At 48.6% G+C, this 12288-nt stretch overlaps 1 protein-coding gene across 1 annotated transcript in view; it reads right to left on the bottom strand.

The window, feature by feature from the left end:
* Nucleotides 1-12288, bottom strand: part of CROCC2 (ciliary rootlet coiled-coil, rootletin family member 2) — a 1620686-nt gene that overhangs the window by 1313869 nt on the left and 294529 nt on the right. The gene's annotated exons all lie outside the window — the stretch shown is intronic.

Genomic DNA, 12288 nt, shown 5'->3' with positions numbered 1-12288 from the left:
TAGACACACATCTTTTCTCGGATCTAAAAAAATAAATAAATCACACACTATTATCAAGAGTAAAACACATTAAAATGCAGGGATGCTCAGTAAATAGCACTGTTTTATAACATACTAAGATTTCCAGAGAACAAGCAGCCCATTAACATAAAAAAACACGAATCAGTCATTAGATTCTGATTCAAAACTTTATTCGGCAATAAAAAATAGCCATAAAGCGTACAGATTGTCATACAAATTGTCTATAAAAAAAAAAGAGACTCCTCGATGTCGTGACCAGATAAGCTGGGCACTAGGACCCACGGGGACACAGACTCTGGGGACAGACACCGGACACCACATCCGGTCAAGGGGGTAAGGGGCAGTGCACTGGGAGCATGGGGCAAGGAAGGACGCATCCACACGAGCTTGTGCGCGACGATAATAAAGGTACCTTAATAGAATTACAGCGTGTCCTGTCATCTGTGGGGGGACCCTGCAGGACATCACAACTGGCGACGAAGGAGCGAGAAAACCACACGTGTCGGATCGACCACGTCATGATCAAGCCAGAGCCCACCCTGGATATGTGACGAAAAAACAACGTATCCTGCCAAATAAAGGAAAGAAACTCTGCCCAAGATTTTAGCTGAGATATTAATCAGGGAAATAGGGCAGTAGCATTCAGGCTCCGCCCTATTTCCACTTTTAAAAATGGGAACAATAACTGAGGAAGCCCAAGAACAGGGATTTTTTTTATTTTTTATTTCAATCCATGATAATACCAATTAGATATAAATCACATACAAGTCACACTTTTTCTTTTTAAAACAGTCTTTAAAAAAAGATAGGATGGGATAAACAGATAAACCATTACTTTATCTGACACATACTAGTGCAAAACGAGACAGGGACAGAAATGTAATAAATATCCATATATTAGTACATCATTAATAGTTCTTAAAAGTTATTAAAAGTTCTTAGGGAATGGATATTCAGTCCTTCATATATTCAATAACTGGACCCCATACTTCCATACCCAGTTTCCGTCTTCGTGAGCCTTTCAGAGCATATAAACTGTATTCTAGATTAAAAATAGCAAAAAATCTGGCTCTCCAAAGCTCAGAAGTCGGAACATCCTTCTGCAACCACATGGAAGCAATACATAATCTAGCTATAGCAGTGGCTAAAAAAGTTAAATACCTAAACTTGTGTATTAACTGCTCGCCCCTTGCATTTTCGTCTATCCCCAAGAGCTTATAGGAAGCAGATATTTTTACAGAACCCCCCCGTTATTTCAGAGAGAAATTTCTCGAGATGCTCCACAAAATTTCTCAGTTGTCCACATGAGAAAAATATATCAACTATATCGGCATCTTCTATACCACAACAAAAACATTTCCCATAATTTACCCCTCCCCATTTTAACATTTTGGCGGGGTATGATAGAGATTAAACACTGGCTTATAGTGTTGAGAAAGTAAATTAGCAGACATAACTAACGTCCCTGCCAAGTCAACAGAACGTTCTACTTGAGTGCCCTGGCACCCCAACCTATTATCCCATATAAGATTTTGAACATTCAAATCCTCCATTTGAGTATCCAATAGCAGTTTATATAGAGTGCCAATACGGGCATTCTTCCTAATAACTTCAATCACGGGATTTGGCTCTATACTTTGTCGGGTTTTACACAAATAGTCGCAGATTTCTAGGTAACCGATATTTGTCCGTTAGCATAGCATAAGATGCCATGCTCCCATTGGTATATAGATGTCCAATATATACGATCCCTTTAATCCTCCATCTGTCTATAGTTCTATCCCAGAATACAGATGGTAATAACCCAGTCGCAGACATGGGAGTGTAATATGAAAACCTTTCAAGTTGATACCACTTCCGTACAGCATTCCAGACCTTATAAGCAGTGTTTAACACCTTGAACCTAGTTTTTTTGTAATCGCTGAACTCCAGCATCACAAATAGACGGCTCTTGGCATCCGCACCTAAAAGCATCTGATAGATAGATGGCGATTCTGCTATTATATTAGACACCCCTTAACCAGTTAATAGAATTTGCATGTTTTGCAGAATTCAGGTGTAATAATATAGAGTAAAATCAGGAACTGCCCAGCAACCCTTCCCATGAGGTAGTGTGAGGACAAAAAACCCTAGTATGATGAAAGAATTACTATTGTGTGTGAGAGAAAGCAGAGCTATACATTAGTTGAGGCAGACCCAGGAATGATAATGCTGTTGGGAAGAGTCAACTCAATTTTGATTCAAGCTGGTCACTGGCTGTTAATTGGCACCTGCACCCCCCCCCCCACCCCCCCCCCCCCCCACCCGTGCTTGTGCCGGCCGTAGCATCAAGTGGTACAGTGATACTGCAACGCCGGTAAGTGGCGTAGGAAGGGTTGTGCGGTGGGTGCGGGCAGTCCCTGATGTCATCACTGAGGGGGTTTTCAAAATGGCAAAATGATGTGTTTTAAATACATATTTTTGCCATTTTGTCAAGCCAGGGGTGACAAGAAATTTTCCACACCGTGTACCACCTGACCTGGCTACGCCACTGTGGTAATGCGCCAGTTCCATTGCCGGAGACTCTGCTCTCACCGCTGTGCCCGGCCGGCTTGTGGAGGAGGACAGGCAAAGTTGTGCGGTAGGGCGGGTCTGGTGGTGAGCGGTGCAGTAGCGTGGTGTCCCTGTGTGTCATGGTGTGGTGTCAGGTACTCTTGGGCTCACTGTAGCATCCTTGGCCACTTCCTTCTTGGTTATTGCAAGGATGTCCTGTCTGTCGGGGGGACATATGTGCTGGGGCATCTGCGGACAGTAGAGCTGAGAGGGCAGGCCTCAGTCTCACTCCCCAGACCCCCTCCCTCCCCGCCAACTCAGTTTCAAACTCCCAGCTCCTGAGACGATGACAGCAGGAGTCAGCATGCTGTTTGAAGGTTGTTAGGTAGCCACGTACCGTGGTGTGTGGTGGCAGCGGCCTGCAAGACAGGGAAGAGGAGGTCAGCTAATTAACGTTAGTATAATATTTAAAGCGCACTGTTACCCTAGGGTGTCCTGGCGCAAGGCAAGCTCCAAAAAACAGAACGTAACCTGAGGGCCTAGTTGCCAAAAAGTCAAGTTTTCAAAACCTTTCTGAAGGCAAGCAAGCCAGAAGCCGCACGCATATCGGGGGTGACTTATTCCATGCTTTGACTGCCAATAAAGAAGCTACTTCCTTTCCAGTTTGCTTTTTTTTAAATCTGTGGTCGACCACGGTTCTGGTACCTGCAGTGAATTATTCGGATTGCTGTTTTCTGTCTGCTGCACTATACAGGCTTTATTGCTTAATCCCCTTACCGATCCAGAGATTTGCTTTACTGCTGCTGTGTGATTTGACTATATCAGCCATTGTCCCCTTGAAGCACCCGTGTATTAGGTCTTGCATGTAACAGGACTGGACAGGGGTTGGAGAGAGCCCCCCTCCCCCATTCATACACCATTATATCAATACTAGTACTTGTACTAGTACTTTCTGTGTTTGGGATGGGGGTTCCTGAGGTATGCTGTTTTTGAATTGTATTGGTGGGATTCCAACACTGCCCTGATTCATGGTTTTATGGTCCTATAGAAATCTCTAATTGGCCTCTCATATTATATGGAAACAAGAGCAATGGGGAAAATGAAGTTACAGGCTCGTCCCCTGTACCCCATGCCAACACCACTATGGACACATTCCTGCAACGTTCAGTGGGTGTCATTAACAAGGAGATTGAGCTGGCTGACCGTTGCTTATCCCTCATCTTGCATTTTGCCACCTCTGGGGACTTTTAGCACCCGGGTCCAGGGGTCTTGGGAGGTGTCACTGCCTTAATAGTAGAGGACATGAAGGGACATTTATCATCTCTACATATCACATCCGTGGAGGAACCTACCTCCCTACACAGGTACCGGAAGGTGCCCATCCACCTGGAGCTTAAAGTTATGGTGGGTACAATTAAGGCCCGTGCGGTAGCAGAAAAAAAGGAAGAGACTAGAGATGGGCAGTAAATCCAAACCCAAACATGCCAAATCATATATTGTGCCTCAGGTGGTTCATTTCCCTACAGGGGATGGACTATACAGTGGAACATAGACCTGGTAGTAACCATGTCAATGCAGATGGACTCTCCAGATATTTCCACTTAAAACATAAAGACTCAACTGGTCAAGATTAGTTTAATGTCCCTGCGTTGGGGGGGGGGGGGGGGGGGGTGTAGGAGAGTAGGATCTGCTGACTATGGTTACCCCCACTTTTTGCTGTGTGTCACTGGTTTATCGACTTTAGTCTGGCTGTGGCCCTGCTAATCAGGACCACAGCCTAGCTGTTCTCTCTAAATTGATTGCATGTACATTAGGTACACTCCAGATTGGTTCCTGGGTGACACTTGTTAGTCCCTAGTATATGGTACCTTAGGTACCAAGGGCATAGGTACCCCAGAGGCCTACCAGGGGCTGAAGCATGTATTATGCCAACCCTGGGAAGCCTTCCAAAATGGCACCACAAGTCTGCACTTGCAGCCTGGGTAAGGTGGTGTAAGCACCCCTTACTGAGATGAACAAGTTACTTACCTTCGGTAACGCTTTTTTGGTAGATACAATATCTGCCTGTGGATTCCTCACCTTGTGAATATCCCCCTTGCGTCAGCAACATTCGGAAATTCTTTTTGTAGCTTCGCGCCGACGTAACGCGGACGTCACAGAGTCACGGCTCCGCTCGAGACTCCGCTGACGTCACCGACGCCTACAATAGGCCCACGCCGGCGTGATGACATCAGTTCCGCCCTTTTTTCCAAGCCTTCGAGGCACACGGACGGACCGATGACAGTAGAAATGTACACAATATACACAGTATAAAAATAAATGTAACACACATAGTGTGAAGTAAATGCAATAAAACATATTACAACAAAACAATCCATTAGAGATACTCTGGCAAAGAAGAGTGGACAACGGGGAGGCGGGTGGGTCAGTGAGGAATCCACAGGCAGGTATTGTATCTATCAGAAAAAGCGTTACCGAAGGTAAGTAACTTGTTCTTCTGATAGATACATCTGCCGTGTGGATTCCTCACCTTGTGAATAGAGTCCCACAGCAGTCCCCACTCCCGGAGGAGGGTGTCCACTCTTCTAGACCAGGAAATCTTGAAGAACAGAGCGCGCAAAATGGCCATCCCTCCTCACTTCGGTATCCAAGCAGTAGTGCTTCGCGAAAGTGTGGAGGGAAGACCAAGTTGCGGCCTTACAAATATCCTCTACAGGCACACCTCTAGCCAATGCAGAGGTCGAAGACTTAGCCCTAGTCGAATGAGCTCTTATGCCCTCTGGGGGTTCCTTACCGGCCAAAGAGTAGCAGATCTTAATGCAGAGGACGATCCATCTCGACAAAGTCCTCTTATGGACCGCTCTTCCCTTCTTGCAGCCAGCAAAGCCAATAAAGAGCTGGTCGTCCATGCGACAGTCTCTAGTTCTGTCCAAATAAAAAGACACCGCCCTCTTGGGGTCCAGACGGTGCAACCTCTCCTCCTCCTTGGAAGGGTGAGGGGTAGGATAAAAGGAAGGGAGGGTGACGGATTGACCAAGGTGGAAAGAAGACACCACCTTCGGCAGAAAAGCAGCCCTGGTCCTTAGAACCATTCGATCAGCATGAATGGACAGGAATGGGGGCTTGGAACTAAGAGCTTGAAGCTCACTTACCCTCCTTGCCGAAGTTATTGCAACGAGGAAAACAGTTTTGAAAGTCAGGAGCCTCATGGTACATTTATGAAGAGGCTCGAAAGGAGCACCCTTTAAAAATGTCAGAACTAGATTCAAATCCCACTGAGGCACAATAAAAGGGAGGAGGGAACTTATTAACGAGGCCCTTCAAAAACCTCAAAACTATAGGAGATTTAAACAGAGAAGGCTGGTCAGGCAAACAAATAAACGCCGACAGCGCTGACAGATAACCTTTCACTGTGGCAACAGCAAGCCCCTGCTGTGCCAGAGAAAGGGCAAACTGGAGAACATCAGATAAATGGGCCCTCAAAGGGTCTATGGACTTCTCCCTGCACCAAATAACAAATTTAGACCACCTATAAGAATAGATGGACTTAGTGGAGTCACGCCTGGCTGACAAAATGACATCCACCACATCGTGAGGGAGAGAAAAAGAAATCAGGTTGCCCCGTTCAATCTCCAGGCATGAAGGTGTAAGGTCTGGAGGTGGGGGTGTAGAACCTGCCCCTCCCACTGAGAGAGGAGATCTGCCCTGTGAGGGAGACGGAGCGGCGGGTGAGAGGAGAGGTGGAGAAGGTCTGAGTACCACACCCTTCTTGGCCAATCCGGGGCAATCAATATGACTCGGGCCCGGTCTTGGCGAATTTTCCTCAGAACCCGAGGAATCAAGGGTATGGGAGGAAAAGCGTAAAGGAGTTGCGAGCTCCAACTCAACTGAAACGCATCCCCCAAGGCTCCCTGCATCGGAAACTGGAGGCTGCAGAATGACAGGCAGTGAGCATTCTCGTGAGTGGCGAACAGGTCCACCCGAGGAGTCCCCCACATCCGAAAGATGTCGTGAACTACCTCTGGATGGAGCCTCCACTCGTGATCGGCAGAGAACTGCCGACTGAGACTGTCTGCACGAACGTTCTGAACTCCGGCCAGATGATTTGACAACAGACAAATCTGATGGTCCTGAACCCAGGACCAGAGACGCAGGGCCTCTCTGCAGAGACACTGCGACCCTACTCCTCCCTGTTTGTTGATGTACCACATCGCGGTCGTGTTGTCCGTTAGGACTTGGACCGACTGACCGCGAAGGGAAGGGAGGAAGGCCTTGAGCGCCAGACGTATTGCCCGCAATTCCAGAAGGTTGATGTGAAGCAACCTTTCCTCTGGAGACCAAAGACCTTTGACCTCCAGGTCCCCCAGATGAGCACCCCACCCGAGGGTGGGCGCGTCCGATATTACTGTGGCAACCGAAGGAGGAATCTGAAAAGGCTTTCCTTGAGACAGATTGCCTTCCACACTCCACCAAGACAGATCCGCTGCAGTTTCTTTGGAGATCTTCACTGACTCCCTGAGATCTCCGTTGTGCTGATACCACTGCCTGCAGAGGCACAACTGGAGTGCCCTCATGTGCCAGCGTGCATGGTTGACCAACAGGATGCATGAAGCCATCAGACCGAGCAGGCGAAGGACCTTCAGGACTGGAACAACCGCTCCAGGGAAAAACAAAGGAATCATCCCCTGAATGTCGCGAATCCTTTGAGGGGGAAGGAATGCGTGACATACAGTAGTGTCCAGTACCGCACCTATGAACAGGTTGCTCTGAGAGGGCACCAGGTGAGATTTGGGTACATTTATCGAAAAACCCAACCTGTGCAACAGCTGAGTTGTCTCCTGCAGATGATGGAGCACCTTCTCCGGCGACTCCGCTTTGATCAGCCAGTCGTCTAGATACGGAAACACATGTATCCCCGATCTTCTGAGATGAGCTGCCACAACCGCCATCACCTTGGTGAAGACTCGAGGCGCAGTAGTAAGACCAAACGGAAGAACCACAAACTGGTAGTGTTGAGACCCCACCGTAAAACGGAGATACTTTCTGTGCGACTTCAGGATGGGAATATGAAAATACGCATCCTGCAAGTCGATTGACACCATCCAGTCTTCTTCCAGCAGCGCTTGAAGAACCTGTGCAAGAGTGAGCATCTTGAACTTTTCCTGTTTCAGGTAAAGGTTCAAGATCCTGAGATCCAGGATAGGCCGAAGCCTGCCATCTTTCTTGGGGATCAGGAAATACCGGGAGTAGCACCCCTGACCCCTTTCCTGCTCTGGAACCACCTCTATCGCACCTTTCTTGAAAAGAGCCAGGACTTCTTCCTGCAGGCGAAGCAGGTGGTCCTCCGAACAATAACCCTGGCAAGGAGGGTAATTGGGAGGGAATTCCCGGAAAGGAAGTGCATACCCATTCCCTACAAGATTGAGAACCCAAAGATCCGATGTAATTAATTCCCAATCTTGTAGGAAATGAGTAAGCCGACCCCCCACTGGGCCCACATGATCCGGAATGGCGGATCTAGGGCTGCTTTGCTGCGTTGGCTGGGGGTTGGGAAGGAGAGGAGGAGGAGGAGGAGGAGGAGGAGGATTGACGACCTCTAGGGCGGGATCTTTGTCTGCCCCTGTACGACTTGTACAGCGTATTTTGTTGCTGCTGAGGCTGCTGCTGGGAAGGTCTGTAAGAGCGAAAGGAAGATCTTCCGAACCCCCTGAAGCGTTTACCAGTAGTTCCTCTGGACTGAAGACCCAAGGACTTTGCAGTGGCCCTACTGTCCTTAAAACGTTCCAAGGCAGCATCAGCCTTCTTGCCAAACAATCCTGAGCCATCAAAAGGCAAGTCCAACAATGCAGACTGGACGTCCGCAGAGAACTCTGAAGACTTAAGCCAGGCGGCCCTCCTGGTGGCCACAGATGAACCCATGACCCTTGCCACCGAATCAGCAGTGTCCAGACCACTCTGAATCACCTGTTTCGCAGCTGCTTGAGTGTCTGAAATCACCTCCTGAAAATCCTTCCGTGCATCTTCAGGAATTTTCGGAACTAGCTGCTTGACAGAATCCATCAAGGCATGGATATACCTTCAACAGCAGGAGAAGAATTAGGTGGGAAAATATGGTTGCAACCAAGGAAAAACTTCCCCTGCTGTATGCTGAGATTGTCCCCATTTTGGAAGCTGTGGGGAGAGAAGACATGAGGAATAATAGCATAGATTCCCAGACCAGAGTATTCAATGCCCACGAGGCTCTCACAAAAATTGCGGCACTACATTTCACTAGTAGCGCACGCAAGTCCAGAGATAGGCCCCGAGGTAAAGCACGCTGGTATAATCAAACTTGTAGACGGGCTAAATCAGAACTGCTCAAAGTAGTAAAGGAGGGGGTGGGAGGAGAACACCTGAAACATAGCAGGCAAGTCCATAAAAGAATTTTGGAGCAGGCCAAAATAGAATGGGAAGAACATCAGTGGGAAGATCTCACTAAGGCCCTAGCACTCCAAAATCAACGGTTATTTTGGAGGATAGTGAATGGGGGGTCAGGGAATCTACAATCGGCATTGGAGCCAAATATAGCACCTGGGGTTTGGAAGGACCATTTCCAATCGCTCTATAGCTCTGAACCGGGTGAAGCCCCTGAATCTATCACGGTGGAGGAGTTGGGCCACCAAGGGGAGGCAATAACGTTGGGGGAGGTCACTGCCGCTATCTCGGGCCTGGCTTCCGCAAAGGCGCCAGGTCTGGACAGCCTACCGGGGGACTTGTTTAAACAGGAGCCCACTGTCTGGGCACCCTATCTTACGGCCCTTTTTAACAGCGTTCTTGGTGGGATGGAAATCCCTGGTACTTGGCTGGGGGCAGAGGTGGTCCCTATCTTCAAAAAGGGTTCCCCTCTTCTCCCAGCCAACTACAGGCCAATCAGCCTGATCGCTGTACCGCAGAAGCTGTTCGGCAGGGTCTTGCTGAATAGGCTCCAGGACTGGATAGAGGAGGTGGATGCCCTTAGTCCCTATCAGGCGGGGTTTAGGAAGGGGGTATCCACAGTGGACCAGGTTTTTAGACTAAATCTGATATACTGGAAGACAGCAAAGTTCGATGGCGGCAGTTTGTACACAATCTTTGTGGACTTACGGGCCGCTTTCGACCTGGTCCCCAGGGGGAAATTATGGAGCGTCTTGGCTGAGATGGGCGTTCCCCCGGACATCCTGTCAATCTTACAGAGGCTGCATCATGGGAACTATGCCCGAGTGAGGTGCGGGAGGTCTGGGGAGCTTACTGATAGGTTCCCCGTTGACCGAGGAGTGAGACAGGGCTGTGTGCTGGCGCCGACCCTGTTTTGCCTCTTTGTCAACGGGGTAATCGCCCATCTCAACGCCACTGAGCATACCGATGCCCCTAAACTTAATGGCCGCAGGGTGCCCGCAATTATGTTTGCGGACGACACCCTGCTGCTTTCCAAAACCCCTATGGGTATTCAAAGGATACTCGACTCCTTTTCCGCATTCTGCCTGGATAGAGGGTTAGAAATTAACGCCACTAAAACCAAATTTATGGTTTTAAACCCGAGTCACAAATTGCGCCAGAGTCCGTTATTGGGAACTGCGCGGCTCGAGAGAGTGGCCACCTTTGAATACCTGGGTGTAACCCTCAATGAAACTATGACCTGGGGATCCCACCAGAGCAGGGCGAATCTCAAACTCGTGCAAACTACTGGGGGCATTGCACGAATTATGACCGGCTCGACGTACCGGCCATTGGGCGCCCTAGTGCAGATATATAAGGCTCAGGCGAGGGGAGCAATTATGTATGGGGCTGAACTGTGGGGGCATATGCCTTGTCATAGCCTTTCTGTAACGGAAAACAAGTTTGTAAGAAGGGTGGCTGCTCTCCCCCCGAGCACTCCGCTTCTTCCACTGAGGCTTGATTTAGGATTAAGGCCTCTAGCGGATGAGATAGGCCTGAGACCCATAGCCTTCTGGCGCAGGCTATGGAGTAGTAACGACCTCACGGATTACAGGGCTGAATTGGTAGAAATACTGAAACACCCCAAGGTGCTTAGTGTCCCCTGGGTTAAAAATATCCAAGCCATCTGCATGGATTTGGGGCTTCCTGATTTATGGGCAGACCCGGCCACGGCAGCACCCAATATTTCTAAGAAGTCTCTGTCGAATTTATACTACCAACATAAATTGGCAGGGGCTATAGCTGCCCAACCAGACGGGTCTTTGTCAGCCGTGTTCCTGCAAAGCAAGGACACTTATAAGTTTGAAAAGGTTCTGGACCCTATTTTTCCCTTACTGGCAAGAAAACTGTATCTCCAGTGGCGGTATGGCACGTTACCCCTCCGGTCTTTTACTAGTCGATGGTCGCCGGCTGCCCCCAGCAAGTATTGCCCTGTGTGTGAGGATAGGGAGGAGAACGACCTGCATGTGGTCTTTTTCTGCCCAGCCTATAGGGCAGCTAGAAAGTATTGGTTGCTTCCGTTGATAAGGAACATGGGTGGCAGGGAATACGCACCAATGTACAGGGTTTTAAAAACTGATGTTACTGGCCCAACTGTTTTTGCACTTTCTAAATTTTTAACCAATGTGTGGTTTACACGAAACCGTGTTTTAAAGAATGTTGGGTAGTGACTGAACTTTTTTAAATTCACTATAAATATGTTTATCCCTGTAATGAACTCTTTCTGCGTAGTTACATTTTAAATGTAAAGTTGTTTGAATATGTGTTTTTTCTTCTTTGTATTGTGTATCTTTTATGACCAAATGGTCGAAATAAAGATTGAAACTGAACTGACGGATATACCTCCCCATCAGGCACGTTGCATTGGTTGACTTTAAAGCCATACTGGCTGATGAGAAGACCTTCCTGGCACCCTGATCTTGCTTCCTGGATTCCTTGTCCCCAGGAACTTGTGGGAAAGCTCCAGCAGACTTCTTAGAGCAAGCAGCCTGCACGACCAAACTCTCAGGCAAGGGATGAACCGATAAAAACACAGGGTCCTCAGGTGCCACTCTGTACCTCCTCGCAACTGTTCTTGAAACTGCAGGAGCAGACAAAGGCTTCTACCAAACCTCATAGATGGGCTCAGTCAAGGCCTCGTTGAAAGGTAACACAGGCTCAACTACAGACGAGGGAGAATGAAGGACCTCAGTCAAGATGTTAGGCTTATAGTCAGCAGTAGGAAGAGTAATGTTCAACAGACTCGCTGCTTTCTTAATTACAGTGTGAAAAGGCACCACATCCTTTGATGGCACATTAGAGACTGAAGCCAACTCCCATTCAGATGATAGTTCAAGCCCACTGGCCTCACACAAATCCTCAAAAGGATCCTCAGAATCCCGTAACTCTCCTTCTTCAGTATCTGAATATAGATACCTATCCTCTTCGAGGAGCCTCTGAGCCTTTCTCCGAGACCTCTCCTTCACAACCGAAGCCAACGGGTTCGGAATCGACTCCGACGGAGCCGGCGTCGAACCCGACGTCGGACGAGGCTTCTCAGCTCGAGGTCGGACAGAATCTTGCCTCGGAGTCGTAGGCATCGGCGTCGATGTGACTGGCGTCGACGGAGTCGGCGTCGAGCGCTTCGGCGTCGACGACACCGGAGGTGTCGGAAAATGCCAATGCGGTGGTATAGCCGGCATAAAAGGCATGAAGGGCGCAGGGGCGTAAGCCTGGGGAACACCCAAGTTGAAAGCCATAGGACCCGTGGGACCAACAGGTGCACCAGATGGGAACATTGCC

The sequence above is a fragment of the Lissotriton vulgaris genome, chromosome 11 (genome assembly GCF_964263255.1).
Source record: "Lissotriton vulgaris chromosome 11, aLisVul1.2, whole genome shotgun sequence".
NCBI classification, from domain to species: Eukaryota; Metazoa; Chordata; class Amphibia; order Caudata; family Salamandridae; genus Lissotriton; species Lissotriton vulgaris.
This window is presented reverse-complemented; position numbering and strand designations above follow the sequence as displayed.